The 19,418-nt window shown below is 26.2% G+C and overlaps 1 pseudogene; it reads left to right on the forward strand.

Annotated features, from left to right (window-relative positions):
- The first annotated feature begins 13,907 nt into the window (after positions 1-13,907).
- LOC112682626 lies at positions 13,908-19,196 on the forward strand (annotated as a pseudogene).
- The last annotated feature ends 222 nt before the right edge of the window (positions 19,197-19,418 follow it).

The following is a 19,418-nucleotide window of genomic DNA, read 5'->3' on the forward strand; positions in this document are numbered from 1 at the left end:
TAATGAAACATAATTGTTTGGATTATGGGCTATGATAATATATTTGATTTAAAAAGTACTTGAAATATTTTAATGGGTTAAGATACAATATCTGCTCTAATACGTAATTAATAAATTAATCAATTACAGTCAAAACTTTGTATAAATGACACTTAATTTTTTATGACCATAATTATTCCTAAAATTAATTAGATACATGAATTCATAGACGTGTGCAAACCTGTATTTCAAAGGGTGACTACAATAATTTTGGACCCGGTCTTAAAAAAAAACGTGTAGATAAATTTAATAAATTATAATGTATACATAATTAAATAAAAATCACTTATTTTTCATTTAATATTATGATATATTAGTCCTAATTTCAATATATTTTCTTAAATCTCATACATTTTCTTAAATTATTTTTGATTTATACTTTTTTAATCAATTGTAGCTGTTATCATAATATTTTTTTACACGAAAATTTAGAATATTTTGTATTATTTTTTTCCATCGCGAATTATCGTTTATTTTTTTCGAACATTTTTGAATTAATTAAATTTCATTTGAACAACATCAGTTAAAATACGGGTCCCTTACTCTTAGACTTAATTGTAAGGCCCAACTTACAACATTTCGAGGGATGCCCGGGCACACCCGGGCATCACCGTCCACAGGCCCATGCATGAATTACGCAGGGCCCAAGACCGTAACCGAAAAGGACCGGTACTGGAACCGGTTAACCCTTAAAATTTAGGAACCGTAACTGAAACCGGAACCTTTATTTCCAAAAATGAAAAACCGTAACTTTTATTATAAAAGGGTTAATTTAGGTCAGTTATTTAGATTAGTAAAACTATGGTAATGACTGTTTTGTTTGTCCATTTGTCAGTTGAGAAAAATAAAAGTCAAATCTTTTTATGTTATTATTATTTTGTGTTGTAAACTGTAATAGTGTAATGCATATAATAAGTAAATTTGTAATATTATTATTATTATTATTATTATTATTATTATATCTTAATTAATATGTTACAATTTACAATGAATATATTATCTATCTTGTCTATTAAGTATTAAATATAATTAATATTTATAAAAAATTTGTAGCTACAACAGTAGCCAGTATTAACTTTGATTCCTAATTAAAATTAAATTTTAAAGTAAAAATATTTATTTCATCAAATCATAATATTTCACAATATTACAAAATATTTTACAAATTCTTACTATGAATTGGAATAAAATAACAACCTAACTCAAAAAAATATAATAGGCTTAAGCTGATATAATATATATATATTTAGTATATTTATAATAATTTTTTCTAACTATTCATAATACCTTCCATGAAATGCAACATTTACAATTTAAACAAGAATAAATAAATAATTTCATATTATTATTTTTTCATAAATCTCTAATAATCAGAGTTAACCGAAATCTAGAACCCTTACTCTTTTAAAAAACCGAAACCTAAACCGGAACCCTTAAAAAATTAATAGAACAACCAAAACCGAAACCAAAATCGAAAAAAACCTATAGGTTCCAGTCCCTGGAATTACGTACAAGAATATATGATTGAAAATGTACATTCTTATATTACATTTTCTATTATATTTACAAATTATTTTTTTCGCTAATTCTATAGATACAATTTTGTAATGTGAATATTCAGTTATATAATCAGTTGATTTATTTTTATACATTTACTCGTATATACATTGGTTTTTATATACATAATAAAGGATTTGTTATTTTCAAAACTGTTATTGAAATCATACAGTAACTGATAGTATTATATATTTATTCATGAACTATATTTAACATGATATAGTTAAATTAATTTTGTTAATTCATAAAATAAGAATAAATTATTCCTATTCTATTTTTAAGCTTAATACTCATTTATATATTCATATACGTAGAAGCTACGATACAATGGATATTTCTCAATCAGTTCAGACCCTCATCACATTACTATTTATAACACACCTAGACGTATGCAAACATTTTGAGTAGGGTGGTGATAAAATTGTTTACACTCTTATTTAATTTTTAAAATTTATTTTATTTTATATTATGCAGTCGTTATTTTACGTCATCATTTATTTTTTTTTTAACATTTATTTATGATAAATTTAGAATTTATAATATGTATATGATATTTTTATAAACTAAAATATTTTAATGCTTACTAGAAATATTATTTCTTTTTTTTTTTGTAAAGTAAGACATCATACTTAATAAACCCTTGGTTCAAGATTACCACAAGAACAAAATTTAAAACTGTATTTATATTTGATTTGATATTATCTATTATAATAATATGATAGTTTTTGTGACTGAGATTGTAGATATTTTAATTTAAAAGATAATTAATTTACCGTGTAATTCGTTTTAACATCTAATAGTAAAACTTTGATATAAAAAAAATAAAAAAAGATTAAATAATATCAGTTAATCATACAAATTATTTTCGGTAACTTTTTTTTTTATAAATATAAATTATAACTTAAATTATCCTCAATAAACTTAACGAGAAATTTCAACTTTTCAACAAACATCAATAAAACAATATAATATTGTTAATTTTAACAAAGTTAAGCCACTAGTTCACATTTTCCACAAGTTTTTTTTCTTACTCTTTTTTTTTCTTTTTTAATGAATCTCCAAAAGTATAGAATACATTTTTGAAATTGGTTACTTAACACTCTACACTACAAGTATTATATAAGCAACAGACTTCGAAAAAAAAAAAATAAACAAAATATGTTGTTTCTTTTATATTAAGTTTTCATATGTGTATATACAGGTATATAAGTTCTACATATGAAAAAAAATATTTCCAATTTTCATAGTCGGTCCACATCGATCGCACCATCAACACCGTGTACCGACAAATGGTTTTCAAAACAAATTTGAGTGGTTCACAAACTTTGCACTGCATGAGTCTTATAACGGTCGTATCATATGTATTATTCAAAGAATATTCATAAATATAAATAATTAATCCAATAAATGTAATAGATTTTCAACCAATTAATACAGTCATTGAAGCAGCATAAATTTACTGCATAAAACTGTTTATAATAATAATCATTAGTCAAAGAATATGTTTTTTTTTGTTTTATCGTCTGTTTCAACTTCTAGAGCTATCAAACATAAAGGCAAAGAATTTTCCAATTATTACGTCATATGAAACAAATTACTCCCCCCAATCAAATTGTTTTCATTATGAAATAGATTCGTTCAAAATGACATCGGGTAGAAAGCACGTCTTATTTCATAAATAGACTATGGCTGTTGGAGAGATTATTGCTTTGGAATCTTAATTTTTTTTTTTTTACATAAAAAATTTAGAACCACTTGCATATTTCAAAAATTGATTTTCAGACGAATAGTTTTCATCATGTCCAAATGGTTATATATTATTATATTTAAAAATAACTGGTTTAACCAATATAATTTAATAGTATATTTTGGGCTTATGTTTTACGACAAAATAAAAAATAAGCGCTTTTACTAAAACGATTTATAAATTAAAACTACAGGGATTTAGTTTAAACCCTATATATATATATATATATATATATATATATATTACATACTGAAAATAAATTCATAAAAGTTGAGTCCCTAAATAAAGATTTGATATTTATAAATATATTTTCTACTTATTATAAGTTATCTGGAGAATTTTACAATAATGAAAATTACCATCACGTTATTTTAGTAGAGTGAATATAAAGTAATGGTACTTTTGCATTATACTCGTAATTATGAAAATTAGACACGCTCTTGTGCTTGTACATGGGCGATCGCAGGAAATTTATCAGGAGGGGGGCATGATTAAATCGAACACCAAAAAGTATATTAAAAAAAAAATGTATTCTTAACAAATAATAAAATATGTCAGAATTGTACACACTTTAGTTGTAATCAAATAAAAACTGAAGTCTTCGCAGTTGTTCGATTGAAAACCTTGTTATTTTCCATTCAATTAATTTTTTTTAGGGGGGAGGAATGCCCCGTCTTACCCCTTCTCTGGGCACCCATGTGCTTGTATACAATAAAATTGAAAACAACATTGTTGTTTATTTAGAAAGTTATTTAAAAAAAAAAAAATAGTTACATAAAATGTATTTATACATATTGATTATTACTATTATTTTACATATTATATGATGTCATTATGTGTTAATAAGTTCTACATATAACTTTAAATTAAACATTATTATTTTTATAATTTTGATACTTGAGTCTATAAAGTCTATACCACATAATTAAAATAAATAAGTCCATTTCATTTTTAAACTAAGAATTACACTTACATCTATAATAAATAGAGTATGATTCTTTTGTTATGCCTTACATAATATAATGTTAACATTATTTAATATACACTCATATATCATATAGACTGTTCATTCAAATGCAATAATGTACTTATTTTTCAACGTCCGATATTGTTTCAATATGTGTCAATGAAATAAAACTTAATTTTTAAGACAAATTAAATTGTTTTGCTTTTTAAGAAAGTTAAAGCAACAAGCAACAAAAATAAAAAAAACAAAAATCAAAGTAGGACTAAGTACAATTATGTGTTCTTGATTTTGTAAATTAAGAGGCAAAAGTTTTATAATACAAACAATAATTTAAATCAGAAATTATATTTGATCTTCTGCATAGTGTAATTAACCAAATGAGACAATTTATTATTAATATAAGTCAGATTTTTGTTTTGTTGGTAAAACTTCTAATCAATAAATCACAGATTAAAAGGTAGAAAATATATAGTTTCTATTAAAAGGCAGGTGATGGAAAAACAAACATTTTTTTTTTTATTACTCATGACCAAATGTATTTACTACGTTTTCCAATTAAAAAGCGAACGTGTTAAAAAAAAAAAAATTATATCCATACTAAAATGTATACGTTTTATGTATACATTTTTAGGGATACAATTGACAAACAATAGTCACTGTTCAAATCTATTTGAATTTAAATGAATCAGTCAATCATTATTATAAGGTTGTTTAATTTGACTTTCAAGTAAAACAAAATAAAAATTATCGATGGAATTTTCATTTGTATAGTATCATACTAAATTTTTTTTTTTTTTTTTGGTTAAAGGATTGATAATTTACTGCAATATTGTAATTGTCGCTGCAGTAGCAACATATTCAACTGCGGCAAAACCTCAACGATCTAATAGCTGCACATCATACAAATTGTACCTAGAAAAATAATCTTAAAATATATTTAAACATTCTAGTAATAAAATGTACCTAAAATATATTCGTTACCAGGTTTCGGAAAGTTTTATAAAAATATATAATAAGCACGAAATACCCCAAAACTACAACAATTTTAAATAAGTCGTTATTAGGTCATTGTGTGCTTGAATCATATTTATCATGGAAAGCAAATCCAAATTCATTAAATTAAAACCTTGTTGGTAATACAATAATTCTGATATTATTAGTGTAAATAATATAGCATTTAATTTGCATAAGACTAAATGTAATTAAATATTCATTATTAAGTATCTGTTTTTTTTAGGATAACGGCAAAATCAAGAAATGGCCGACCCTGGTAGATGAATAATTTCTTAATGATTCAAATCCAGTGCATTTTTGGTTGAAACATTGTTTTTTGTCATCTCTGATTTATACTTATTGAGAAACATATGTTAACAAATTAGTTTAATAACTGAGATTAAGATACATGTTTTTCCCAAATGACTATATTCAAATAAAATTATTTAGTCATTAATTTTGATTAAAATATACTCTTAACGTAGATGACCATACATTATATGTTTTAGTATATTCTGTATTAAGTGTATGTTAATTAATTAATTTAATAAGTCATTCAATAATACTAGTGGAACTGCAGGGTTGAACATAATATTATGTTAGTACTTACTACACGTATAATGTTCTTGCTAATCTAGTACCCATTTGTTAGTTACGATTTCTTAGGGACGTCCGCATTACGTGTCTCAGAAGTTTTCGATGGTGTGCCGGGTCGGTTGTAATTAGCCGTGTTATACCCAAGCTTTTGTTTTTAGTGCTATGGAAAATATGGGGCCAACTGTGTAAAGATTTCGAATTATTCATGCGAAAGGTTTCAAAATGGATCTTGATTACATTTTCATATATTGACGTTCACAGGCGAGTTAACACGTTTAATGTCTCAGCAGTGTATTAGCAGTTTGAAAAGAGCAACCTATATAGTTGGTACATGCCGTATTAAAATATATCGGATTATTCATGTTTAATGGGTACGTTATAAACGTATAATTCATATTGAAAATACAATTGGGGCGCGACGTGTTTGTTTAAGTCCATTCAGCAGAATCTTTATTAACGTTGAATGTTAAAGTTTTACGTTTGTATTGTACGCTGATACTATACATAAAATATACATGAATACATGATGAAAAAATATATTTTCATAAATCATATAGATGTGATTATTATTCAATAAATATTATTAAAAATGTTTAATTAATATACATAATTCAAGTATTTAAAATGTATAACAGTTATTATGTGACCGAATTCGTTGTACAAATAAAGTATTTATGACGATATTAATTTACTTAGAGCTTTGGTATGTATACAGTTAATATAATAGTAACTATATTTTTTTCCAACATAATATTTATTCTCTCGTTAGTCATCGTTATTTCGCTTAATAATTAGTGTTAATTAGACATAATTCAGATAATGCTTACGCCCCCATCAATAGATTCACGTTGAATTAGTACGGTTGATAATATATGCGTGATTTATTTAGATCCTTATTCACGTTAGGTTACGTCACATATACTACTTAGATAGAAACTTTTTAAAACAAAACATATCGGTTCATTTGATTTAATCGTTATATTATACGGTGTACACATTGGCTATACGCTGTTCACTTATTCACGGTACATAATAACACTGTAATTCAAACGAACTATTTATCGGCCATAAAATTATACTTTTAATTTGAGCAATGTGATGAATTTATTGCAATATGCAACCATTTTCAGATTTCATTAGAGGCGCCTAACCATATATGCAACAAAATGAATATACGAGCAAGGGAAAATATTTATCACTTCAATAATATTCAATGTTATTTGTGTGAAATCGGTTTCTATTTCGAAAATCGTAAGCATCAATAGATTTAAAATTGATCACACATATCTATATTATATTTTCTAATAATTTTTCAAACAATTTCCGTAAACAGTAAGAATTTACGATTAAATCATACCGTTGATTATAAATAATATTGATTATAATCAATGATTATACTTACCTACTCTTTATTTTCGGTCAGTTTATTAACAAATTACCAAGATTGCCATTTATTGCTGTTGTAATTGGTAAAGTTTTTACCAATGAAATAATTTTTAATATTTCAGTAAAAGCGATAGAAAAATCTTCTTTTTTTTTTAATTTAATTCAGAAAAATAATAAATACGATTTTTCGTGTAAGCGTGGTTGCTTTGAGCCCAGAGGCGGATTTAGGAAAGGTTCATGAAATTAGCTGACCCACAATTAATATTTGTTAATATTTACTGACAAAATTAGCCTCTTGAAGACTTCTTACATTTTTTAAGTGTGCATATTATAAGTTGTAGTTAAAACTAAACTAGCGAATTCCCCAGTTGTCCCCTCCACCCAAATGATGCCACTGAGGGATGCCCGGACAGGAGGACCAGTGGGGGCTATCGTCTCTCTCCTGAGATTTTTCATGTCAATTAAAAAATGCTTACAAATTTTATTAAGTACATAAATTAAAATTTAACAATGACTTTTTCATTATGTTTTAGCACTTTTCACCGTTTAAAGAACCAAAGGTATGATGATAAAAACATTTTTAATCAACAAATGTATGATTCAATCAATTTATTTGCTTCTAACAAAAGGAGATTGTCATTACTTTTTGAATAAAATAATTAAATATGATGTAAATTAGATCAAATAAAGTTATTTTTTATTTAAACCTTATTATGTTTTATATATATATATATATATATATATATATATATATATGTATATATTTGAAATAATAGTGTAATTTTATGTTAACTTAAATTAATTTAGATTTATAGGACATTATTAATGACAGTACAAAATATGAGCATGTTAAAGAGATAGTAGTAAATTTTCCCATAGATTATATTAACTTACAATATTTTTTGCCCCCCCCCCCCCCTGAGCTACATTTCTGCGGGCGTCTCTGATGCCACTAGTTTAATTGTACAGTAAAATGAAACATCTCTATGTCAGATTCCATGCAAGATACCATTTAATAAGATAATGTATACATATGATAAAATAATAATAAATGTTTACAATGATAATTATGAATAAACTTAGAAAACAAATATTATATTATCATATTGTTTTTTTGTTACAAGGAATACATTTATAATCCATTTTCAGCTCTAATAAGTAGTCTCTTGAAATAGCTTGAACCACAATTCTCTAACTGTGGATCCACCCCTGGATGGGCCCCTATTTTAAGAATAAATCTCAGAGCCCCTCGCGATTGCCGGGTATCTGGGTGGGCCAGACCGACACTGCTGAAAATCATTCTTTGAGTAGCATAATAAATCTGAAAATGAATACAAACGAAAAAAACCTACTATAAATAAAGTAAAATCCAAAAAGTATTAATATCATTACGCTTTGCTACAGGAAACCTGGAATTTTATCATACAATACGGCTATATAAAATATAAATAGGTGATAAAAATACTAAAAAAAAATCAAACTTTGATCATTTTATTGTGTAGTCATTTAATTGGTAACACATTATTTGTTTATTAAAATATATCAATTATTAGGTAACCATGTAAATGTAATCATGATTATCTTAATTAAAATAAATTAATAACAGTATTGTTAATATAAAAATACAATGTAATTTGAATTTTATAAAAACACGATACATTACTTTAGCAGGCCAATAGGGACTTTTAAAAGTGGAGGATGCAACCGCACACCCTGCCCCCCCCCCCCCAATGACGATCTTGAATAAAATTAATTTATCTCAAAATAAGTTTTATTTATAATAATATAACAATAACAAATTAAATCAGTTATAAGTCTCAATAAATCATACCTTTTCTTATAAAATTCAACACTGAAAAATCGCATTGTGAAATGTACTATTTTTAAATACATCACTGTAGTTCATTCACAGTATTCGTTTTTTCATTACATACTTCTTGGTATCCTCGCAAATGATTCTTCTTCGACTAAAAAATACTCCAATATAATGGGATATCTGATAACATTTTCGTTCAAGTGCAGAGCATAGTAGAGATACATATGAATACAACCGAACACAAAACAAGATCTGTATTATGTAACATAAAACACTGGCGTTCGTTGACCGGTGCATAAATTACATGCGTATGACAGGTATGATTCAATCATCACAAAACTCGAATAAATCGATTCCGACAAAAAAAAGAAGAAAAAAATGTCACTTATACGCACATTTTTTCTCTCCCACGGCCCATCGTTATGTTCATGGTAAGCATATCGTACCCACGGAATTGCACACGATCCGATTTCGTACAAGGATTTCAGTACGCACGTGGAGCAATATATTATAATCTCATGCGGACATTGTGTTCACGGGGGCAGTTTGCCCTGTATCGCAACGATACGCAGCAGCTCATATAAAAAGTTCGTATGTCTAACCCCGAAATCGAGTTTATTATTCACTGATAAGTAATATAAGTACCTACTCAATTCCGGGGCAAGCTCGATACACCTATGGAGAATACGATAGAATTTTATTGCACAAAAAAAAATGCAGATAGCAGACTGTGGTGGAACTATTGTTTTTTAGTTTCTGATTTTCATACATTGTTCGATACTATGAAGTTTTTATCGTCAATTTTTTTTTTTTTTAAAGAAAATATAAAAAGTTTTTGCCAATCTTAGGAAATTTATTTCGTCTCATTATTTATTGTACCGACCAGTTGGAATGGAAATACATCTATTTATTATAAATGTATACATATTTATTTAAAACTGCCTTTAATATTGTAATATCATTAGCAGGGCTCGGAAGTTCTAGCAAATATGTATATATTTTTCTTGGTTCATCTTAGAACATCCAAAGTAAAATACAAATATGTTTCTCACTACTCGGATATCATACAAAACATTTAATTTTGCTATTTTTTGCATATTTACGGGTTTTATTACTACTTTTCTATTTTAGGGTTTATAGTGCTATTTTCGGGTGTACTTTCACATAATGTAGGAAATAATCACATGTTGTTGATAATAATTATATTTACTTGGTTATGTTTTTTAAAAAATATTTTAATTATTGAAAACAAACAGACCTCATCAAATATTATATTATGTTTTCATCGACAAGTTGATGTATTAATAGTCATTGTTGTTCCCTTATTATATAATTGCATTAGATTATTAAACATTTTAATAATCTAGAATAATTTTCAAGCTAAATATATAAAATAATTTAATAATAAGTACATTTTTACAAATATATTTAAGTAATTTAACATTTTTGTTAACAGTTTATAATTTCATCAGTCCAGACTATGTCTAATGAGCCCAACAATTCGTAAAATTACATTTCCAAGTTAAATGCATATTTTTTTATTTTTCGTGCTATTTATAGTGCATATTTTAGAGTTTTTAAGTGCATATTTAAAAGCTAAAAAGTAACATTTTTAGTGCTACAACTTCCGAACCCTGATCATTAGTATGCTGTCTATAAATATCTACATTACTAACATTTTAAATATTTACTTATTATTTTTCAGTACCTAAAGTTTTGTAAAATAAATAGTTAATTAAATTCATTTTATCGTTGATTGGTTCTCATTTTAAATCTTAGTTATCTGTAGATCGAAAATCGACTGTGTACACAACAAACATCCAATTAAACTGTACAACTTAATTCCATAGCCTAACCTTACGTGTAACTAAAATATAATTTAAATATTCACTATAATACACGACACAGTTTTATAGAAATACTTTTTCTATGGTACTGTTTGAAAACAGTTTTATGCAATTTATTTTATTTTAATCAATTATTTATTATATTAGGATTTGTCAAAAATTTTAATAACTTATTTTAAAAAAACATATTTAACTATTTAAAATCACAGTAGTATATTTGAAACATTCTCCTTGTTCTGAACTTTTTTCGGTAATCGTTTCATTGATATTTATCTATTTTCAATAAAAATATATACTTTGACAAAGGTATATTTAATATATCTTTGTCGAAATATACACTACTTACAAAATATACTATATTTTATAAGCAGTGAAATTACAGTTTATAAATATGAGTGTGATTAGAAACATCTAAGTACTAATACAGTATTATTATAAGTATTTAGCTTATCTTAATAATCATATTTATACGAGTAGAACATTTTGACTTTCAACACGGTATTTTGTTTCTATACAATACGTGTGACTTTAATGAGACATAGTACATCAATTTGCGGTGTCGGATTGAAATCCGAATCTACACTTACCCAGTAGCGCCGATTCCTATATCCAAGTATGGCGACTACCATAGTGAATTATGTGGTGGATAGGTACTGGGTGCTAGGTAGGTAACACATAGCTTGGTTCCCCTAGCCCAATGTGTAAAATGTATAATGAAAGTATTAAACTATTTAATATTTAGCATAATTACATAAAAGCACATCAGGTGCTACTGGACTTATCAAATGGCATAATTTTTATCATATACGGTGTGAGTTTTCTTGGGTAATCTTACTATCTAGGAGATGAAAGATAGACTAACGTCTATTGATTTATTGAAATTATTTGGAGATCCAAAATAACGGATCCAATATTCAGCGGAGGGGTATTTGGAGACATCCCACACAAGTATTATAATTCAGACCAAGAAGTCGCAAAAGTTCTATAGCCGCCGATTCAATGAATGAAAAATATTTATAATCAAATTACTATTAAGTAAAAATATATATTATGTTCCTTTTCTTTTCAAATTATTATACCTGATTATTAATACCTAAGTGTTTTTCGTTTTTAATACATTTTATATTGGTATTGATTTACCCATGATGTATGTTTTTTAAATATTTTCTGTCTGTGAACACGATTTTTTTGTTTTTGGTAACTAATATTTTTGTCTAGTCCAGGCATCTGGGAGGACATATTATAATTTCTCATAAGTTTTCCAAATAATTGAGTAAAACCACAGAATAAAACAGAATGGACACTGATAACAAATTACATGGGCAGCATAGGACAATAATGAAATCAGTCAGCCATTTTATTTGAGGTACAGTAGGAAGTTAGTAATATTTTATTCCATCATGAAACGGTAGTAATATTCTTTATAAGCTACTGCGCATTTTCAAATGTTACTAATAGTAGTATTATTTTTCAAGGTATTAGGTACAATAAGAGTTTGAGATTTGGGGGGCTTATAAGTATTATACTATGGTATGACCATGGATCAACCCCAACCTCCCATCATTACCAAAAAAATATAAATTGTGTTTTTGTAAATGTATTACAATTGTATTTGTAAATTTACTACAACAATGATTTGCATTTTATATTATTATATCGATATAAACGTTTTTAATATACTTAAAAAATTTATATAAATACCTGTATAATACTATTTATTCATCGATGAATTTATTTTATACATTTTTTTTTTTTTTTAAACACTTTCCATTCTGAAATCCTGCACATGGGCCTATATTACGGTAGACATACTATCTAAAAAATGATCCATAAGTAAAAACTTCTTGGTATCCAGTAGATCTCCATGTTTCACACTGTTTGGTAGATCATATATTGAACAATTACCATAATTGAAATTACAATTAATAACGAATATCAGTTATCACTGATTATAATTTGATAACAAAAGTACCATTAATTAAAATGGCCACTGATTTCGTTGCCGCCGTGTTGTGTCCACCCCCTAGTAAAACTAACGTAAAAATATAATTAAAAAACGGTCAGACGAATGATATTGTTTTAATGGTCTTTAAAACTTGAAGACAATGTATCCTTACTCCAGACGCGAACGCAGAAGATTTAAGGGGTTCAACCCCCCTCCTCCCGAAATATTAGAAAAAATGTTATAAAAAAAAGATCTGACTTACAAATTTAATAGTTATTTCAAATTTTCCCTTGAGACTTGGAAATTAAATATATAAGTATAATATATAATAAGTAATAAAGCTTGCTATTTATCAACCTTTTACGTATTTTACAACCTCCCCCCCCGAAATTTTTTCCTGCGTTAGCCCTTGCTTTGCCCTCATAAACCGATATTGGATGAAAGAGGTAGAAAAGATCAGTTTCATGCGTATAAAGTTGGTTAATATAGTAAAACCTAAAACCAATTCTTTTTAATCGGTTTTGTTGACTTTTTAATTCTTACTTTTGTGAAAATCTCAAGTCTCTACGATTGTTATATTTTGTTCAAAATCATATTGACTTTGTCGGGAAACCAGTATGCCGTAGAATTTGCCGTGATTTACCTATAACTGTATGTTAATTTTTCAATAAATGAGAAAACTGTTGGTAAATTCGTTAAATGAGCACTTAAGGAACCAACTAGACCCCATTTTTTATTTTTACTTCTTATTCTATAATGATGGATGACCGTTTCATGTAAAAATCGTGTACGTATTTATAATCAATATTTATTACAATATTTATAATACACATAGGTTTTTTAATAGTAATTGTACGTCCAACAACAATGACCGACTGATAGAGTAATAAAAACATGGATAAGACAAGTGAGGACGCGAGGGTTGTTGGATCACGGCTACTATGGGTTATTTGACTCGTTGGCTACACTGTTCGTATATTATCACCATTACTTTGTTCTTATCTGGTGATAACAACGCCTCGACTAGCAATTTGCTTGAAACTAGATAATTTCTTACGATCGAACTTTTGAGTTTTTACAATTTAATTAATCTACGAATTCCAGCAGAGTCCATCATCATGGTTCTCGGAAGTATAATGATATGGTAAGTATACCTTATGACAGGGATTCCCAACCTTTTTTACTTAACGTCACACTTGATCATTTTCCACGGTACAATTAAATAAATAATAACGAATATAGATAATCCATTTATATATGTATATAATATATTATTTTTATTAAATTTTATAAATTTAATGATATTTGAGACTGATGTTTTTTACATAATTCCTCTATTCGGGTTGAAACAGTTGAAACGGTACAAACCAGTAGCGCTGAATATGTACTTATTTGATGCATATGCATCACCTAAATTTGTGACGGGGGTACTGATTCTATATAATTTTGAAAATCTGGTACTTAGTAGTCAATTGGTATTAGGTTGTAGATTCTATACTTAATATAAACATGATATTTTGATCATTAATGGTCAAATAATATCTTGGTAGGGATGGCCGGGCAGTTAAAATATTTGTTTGCACCACTTATTAAAAAGTATTTCGGCGCCAATGATACAAACTGGTATAAGACATTCAATATCACCATTCATCAAAAACATAAAAAATTATCGATATGTTTACGTTTAACGTTTATATTTAAATTTTTTTCATTTGCACTAACATCACTGTCATCCGTTAATTTACGCTTTTTTAAAAATCTTTCCATTTTTTTAATTTAACTACTAATATTTCTTGATAGAAATACTTATACAGCATTATGTATAAAAATTACACGCGTACAATTGTCATTATAATGAGTAACAGCAGTGGCTACATTTTTATATAGTTATTATAGTGTGTAGTAAAAGTCAACGAAACTGTTTTTAATCCCCGTATCTGGTAGTATCGGAGACCTATATAATATTATAGCTATTTTATGTAGACATTTTATCATTTTTTATTTTTAAGGGAATTTCGAAGTCAATGCTATTATAAATATAAATTATAATTTTGATTATTATACTTAGTATGCTTAATAAGACAAAAATTATATGGCACACTTGTATACCGCAGTAAAATAGTTGGAAATCCCTTCCTTATGGTATTCGTCCCGAAGAAAATTATTTCATGTTTGTGTTTTCTGTGTCTGCAGTACAAGTAACATAGAAATATAAATTAATACGCATTTGTACCTTTGTTGTCCTTCATAATCTTATTGTTGTAGTTAAACAAACGACAGTTCAACGCACAAACAAATTCATTTTTCTTCTAATTATCGTTTTAATTAATTTGTGTGGTTTTATCTTCTGTTATTGAAAAATTATATTACCGATAAACACAATATACAAATGATTTTCTAAATTAATTACTTTGATTGAATCATACTTATTAATACAAACTAAAATACAATCAAGTTATATCCATTCAAATTGTTTGTAGTCGTTTACACTTGGTGAATACTCATTATTGTGTTTTGTCATCGATTTTGTTTATATAATGGTAGTTTATTGCAAATAAAATAATTATTTTTAAAATAATTTTTTTTTTTTTTTAATATAATTAAACTATTATTTTTTAATTTTTATTAATTATTTTTGTTAAGTTAATTTAAAATTATAATTTTACCTATTCATTGTACATAGTTTATAATATGTAAAAGAAATTCTGAACATAAATATTGTGTATATATATATATATCAGTGATGGGAATTATTCGAGTATTTGAATATTCAAATATTCAAATTCAACTAGGTCTAGTGTAAATAATTTGAATATTTGAATATTCAACCATTCGAATATCAGTATTTGATGCTATAAAACAATATGTAACAAAAATTATTCATTAAAATTTTCGTGTGACACAAAACGTTATTCGAACATACATTACATCTCTAATATATATATATATATACATTTAAACTACATTTAAAAATGTATTTTATATTCAGACAGACTTAATACAATTACATAATAACAAATAAGTAATAAATAATTAAAATAATTATGAATAGATATTTATATACACTTATTTATAATATGATTTGTTAATTTTTTACAACTACAGTTTTATAATGTTTGTCATCTTATAGTGTTGATAACAGTGAATATATGCGTAATGGTGACATTTTACCTACTCATCTACATGCTCAACAGGATGCTGTCAACTTTGTGTGTCTTTCTAAAATTTGTTCAAATCCAGAGAATAATGTTGATCTATTAACTTTGGCTAAGTATGATATTATTATAACCTATTTTATTCTAAGTAATAAGAAATTATACTTTTTTGATATTATTGGTTTTATCTTTATTTAGTGCTTGTGAATTAGCTACTTTGACAACTAATGTTGGTCGTATTCTTTCTAAATTACTACAGCCCAATGGAGACAATAATTCTTCTACATGCATTAGAATTGCACATGTAATATATATTTTGAATTAACTAATAATTAAAATTGTTATTAAAAAAATTACAGTTGGCATTGAAACATAGTAAATGAAAAAAAAACCATAAAATGTGAATTGTAGCATTTATTAGTAGACCTGTAGGTTTGGATGAAAAAGAAATTATTAAGTTAGCTAAAAGAAAGAAAAGATTAATGTAGATGGTTTTTTTGGTGAGGAGGTAAAAATCATTTAGTTTATTAGTAAATAATTGATTAGTAATTAATTGATAAATTAATATATTAATAATTATTTATTTAATATTTTAGGCAGAAAATGCTGATGTGTTAACTGCCTTTGTTAATACATTAAATGGCAATGATGGTGATGGTAGTCATCTTATTGCTGTACCACCTGGTTCACACTTCTCTGAGGCATTATTATCATTCCCAGTTATTCAAAGAGAGGATTGTGCTAGTGGAGTTGGTCTCGGTGGGTCTGGATATAAATTTGAAGTTGATCCTAATGAAGATCCTGAATTAGCTTTGGTAAATATTTTTAATATTTTCAACTGAAAAAATAAAATGTTTTATATTTTTTTTATTTAAGGCCTTACTTGTTTCAATGGAAGAACAAAGAGCTAGAATCAAAAACAAGAAACTCGTCTTGGTCAAGCCTCTTCTGGTAACTGATGCTTCAACTTCTCGTCCAGAAACTATTAATGAGAGTAAGAAAATCAGTCTTTAATTTATATTTTCTTCCTTATAATAATATTTTCTAGTTATTTTGTGTATTATATTTCCAAAAAAATTAATTTTTATTTTTTAAATTCCTAGTTTCTAACATATATAATAATACTAGCTGTAATTGTTAAACTAAATTACATTTTTTACATCTGTGCTTCTTCAAAACTACCAATAGAATTATTTTTTTCTATTTTAATATAATATTATAATTTATAATATTTAATCAAATAAAATCTTAAAAAGTGAATAATATATACATACTTTTGTTTGTATATATCATAATTACGACTGGGAATTTGATGCAAATGCATCTTATTTTTCTAACGTCCTAACACGTAGGTCTGTGAGCAGAAAATGTGTTTCAAGTGATACTAATTAATTTAATGTAGTTTTTATTTTGCAATTATTTTGCATTTTATGAAAAGTTTAACTTAATATGCATTTTAATATATATGTATATATATTAATTGTATATATTTTAATTTTTAATATTTCGCTATTTTTATAACATTTTTAAGTTTTTAGAACATTTTTCAGAATTTATCTATTAATTCCTAAATATTAGGGTATTTTATCTTGCATTTCAGCATTTGCTCACTTAAAACTTGAACATTTAGTATAAAATCTACTAAATTTATACATTTATAAATACGAGCATATTGGCCCATGTACATATTTTATCATAAATAGAACAAAATTAAGTTGTTGTTGAAAAAAAATTTCTATTTACAAGAGTTCAACGATGATCAAATTTAAGTAAAGTTACATTTTTTTTTGTTTTTAAACGTATGTTTACAGAGAATGTTTATGAGAATTACAGAATAAAGAAACCTTCCATTGAAGGCACTTTTTGTTAGTTATCATTACAATATAATTATTACAATATTTTTACAATATTTAAATGCTTTGATTTAGATTATGACTCATAATCAATTTAATTTAAATATTTCTTTTTTTGTCATTTCTAATAAATATAGTTAGTTTTACTGTCAATATATAAGTAAAATATATTTAAAGGAATTTAATAGTTAATAATACTCTGAGGGCATGCCTGTTACTGAGTAGATTCAATTGTTACAAATAATTATTTATCTAATCTTACTGAAGGCCATTTATTTTGGTAATGTCTTTATTGTCTTTTATAAATTATACTGCAATTGACCTAAAATAATATTGAACTAAATTAATATTTAAATGATAATAGCTCCAACTGAAGAAGCAATGTTGGAATGTGCATTGATTATGTCTGTGGAAACTGGAGAAGATGGGTCAATGATTATACAAGAGATCATGTAGCTTAGCTGCTAGATCTACTGCTGTTACAGCTGCTGCTGCTACTGTATCTGAAGTGGACTTCAATAATATGACAGAAGAAAAGCAGATTAACTACGTTAACTACGCAAATGTCTATGCAACATTCAACAGTAAAAAAAAAAGCATCTTCATCTGGTCCGAGTATTAAAGAAAAAGCTATGGATATCGACTACTCAGAAATGATAAATGATCCTGAATTTATTCAAAGCGTGTTATAAAATTTACCTGGAATTGATCCACAAAGCTATGCTGTACGTCAAGCTGTCAGTCTTGTCAGGAAAGATTGTTAGGATAAATATCAAAAAAATGATAAAGACAAGAAAAGCAAGAAATAAACTTTAAATTAAAAATAACAATATTATACTTATTGTTATGTCCCGTCAATTAGTTTCAACGGAAGACAAATATGTTTGTAACCAGGAATGTTTAACACAAAAGACACAACAACTGACGAACTATTTATATATATTAAGTTACAATTAAGACACAGTATTAAGTTAATGTATAAATGTGGTCGAATGACGTATGTTGCTTGTACTCGACTGTCCTCGACTGACAGATCTACATCGGCAGACCTATGGCGACGGCTGTCGATGAATTGCAACTCAGCATTTATGTACTTACGAACTAATAAGCAATTATTTATAACAAGAAGGGGTTCTTAACATTATATATAGCTCTTTTCTTTTTTCTTTTTTTTTACATTAATCTAACCTAACCCCCCTAATACTTTATGATATCTGCCCAAAAAAATGCTTAAATTTTAAATGAAACTATTCAATATTATAATATTGTGGAATTGAAAAACATTATTTAATTCAAAAATATAATTAAATATTATCTACCTAAATACAGTTTAATTGATTATTTAATCTAAAATAAGTATATTTAATATAGTATAAACTAACTTAAAATTTGACAAAATGTTCTCATACAATTTTGTTTATTTTTTAATTTTAATTCTTATCTCTTTGAATTTAATGTCATTTTGATTTCTTATTGAGATTGTAAAATCCTTATCCAATTTTCTAATGTTATTTCC

Source organism: Sipha flava, unplaced genomic scaffold, assembly GCF_003268045.1.
Source record: "Sipha flava isolate LNK unplaced genomic scaffold, YSA_version1 207_pilon_pilon, whole genome shotgun sequence".
NCBI lineage: Eukaryota > Metazoa > Arthropoda > Insecta > Hemiptera > Aphididae > Sipha > Sipha flava.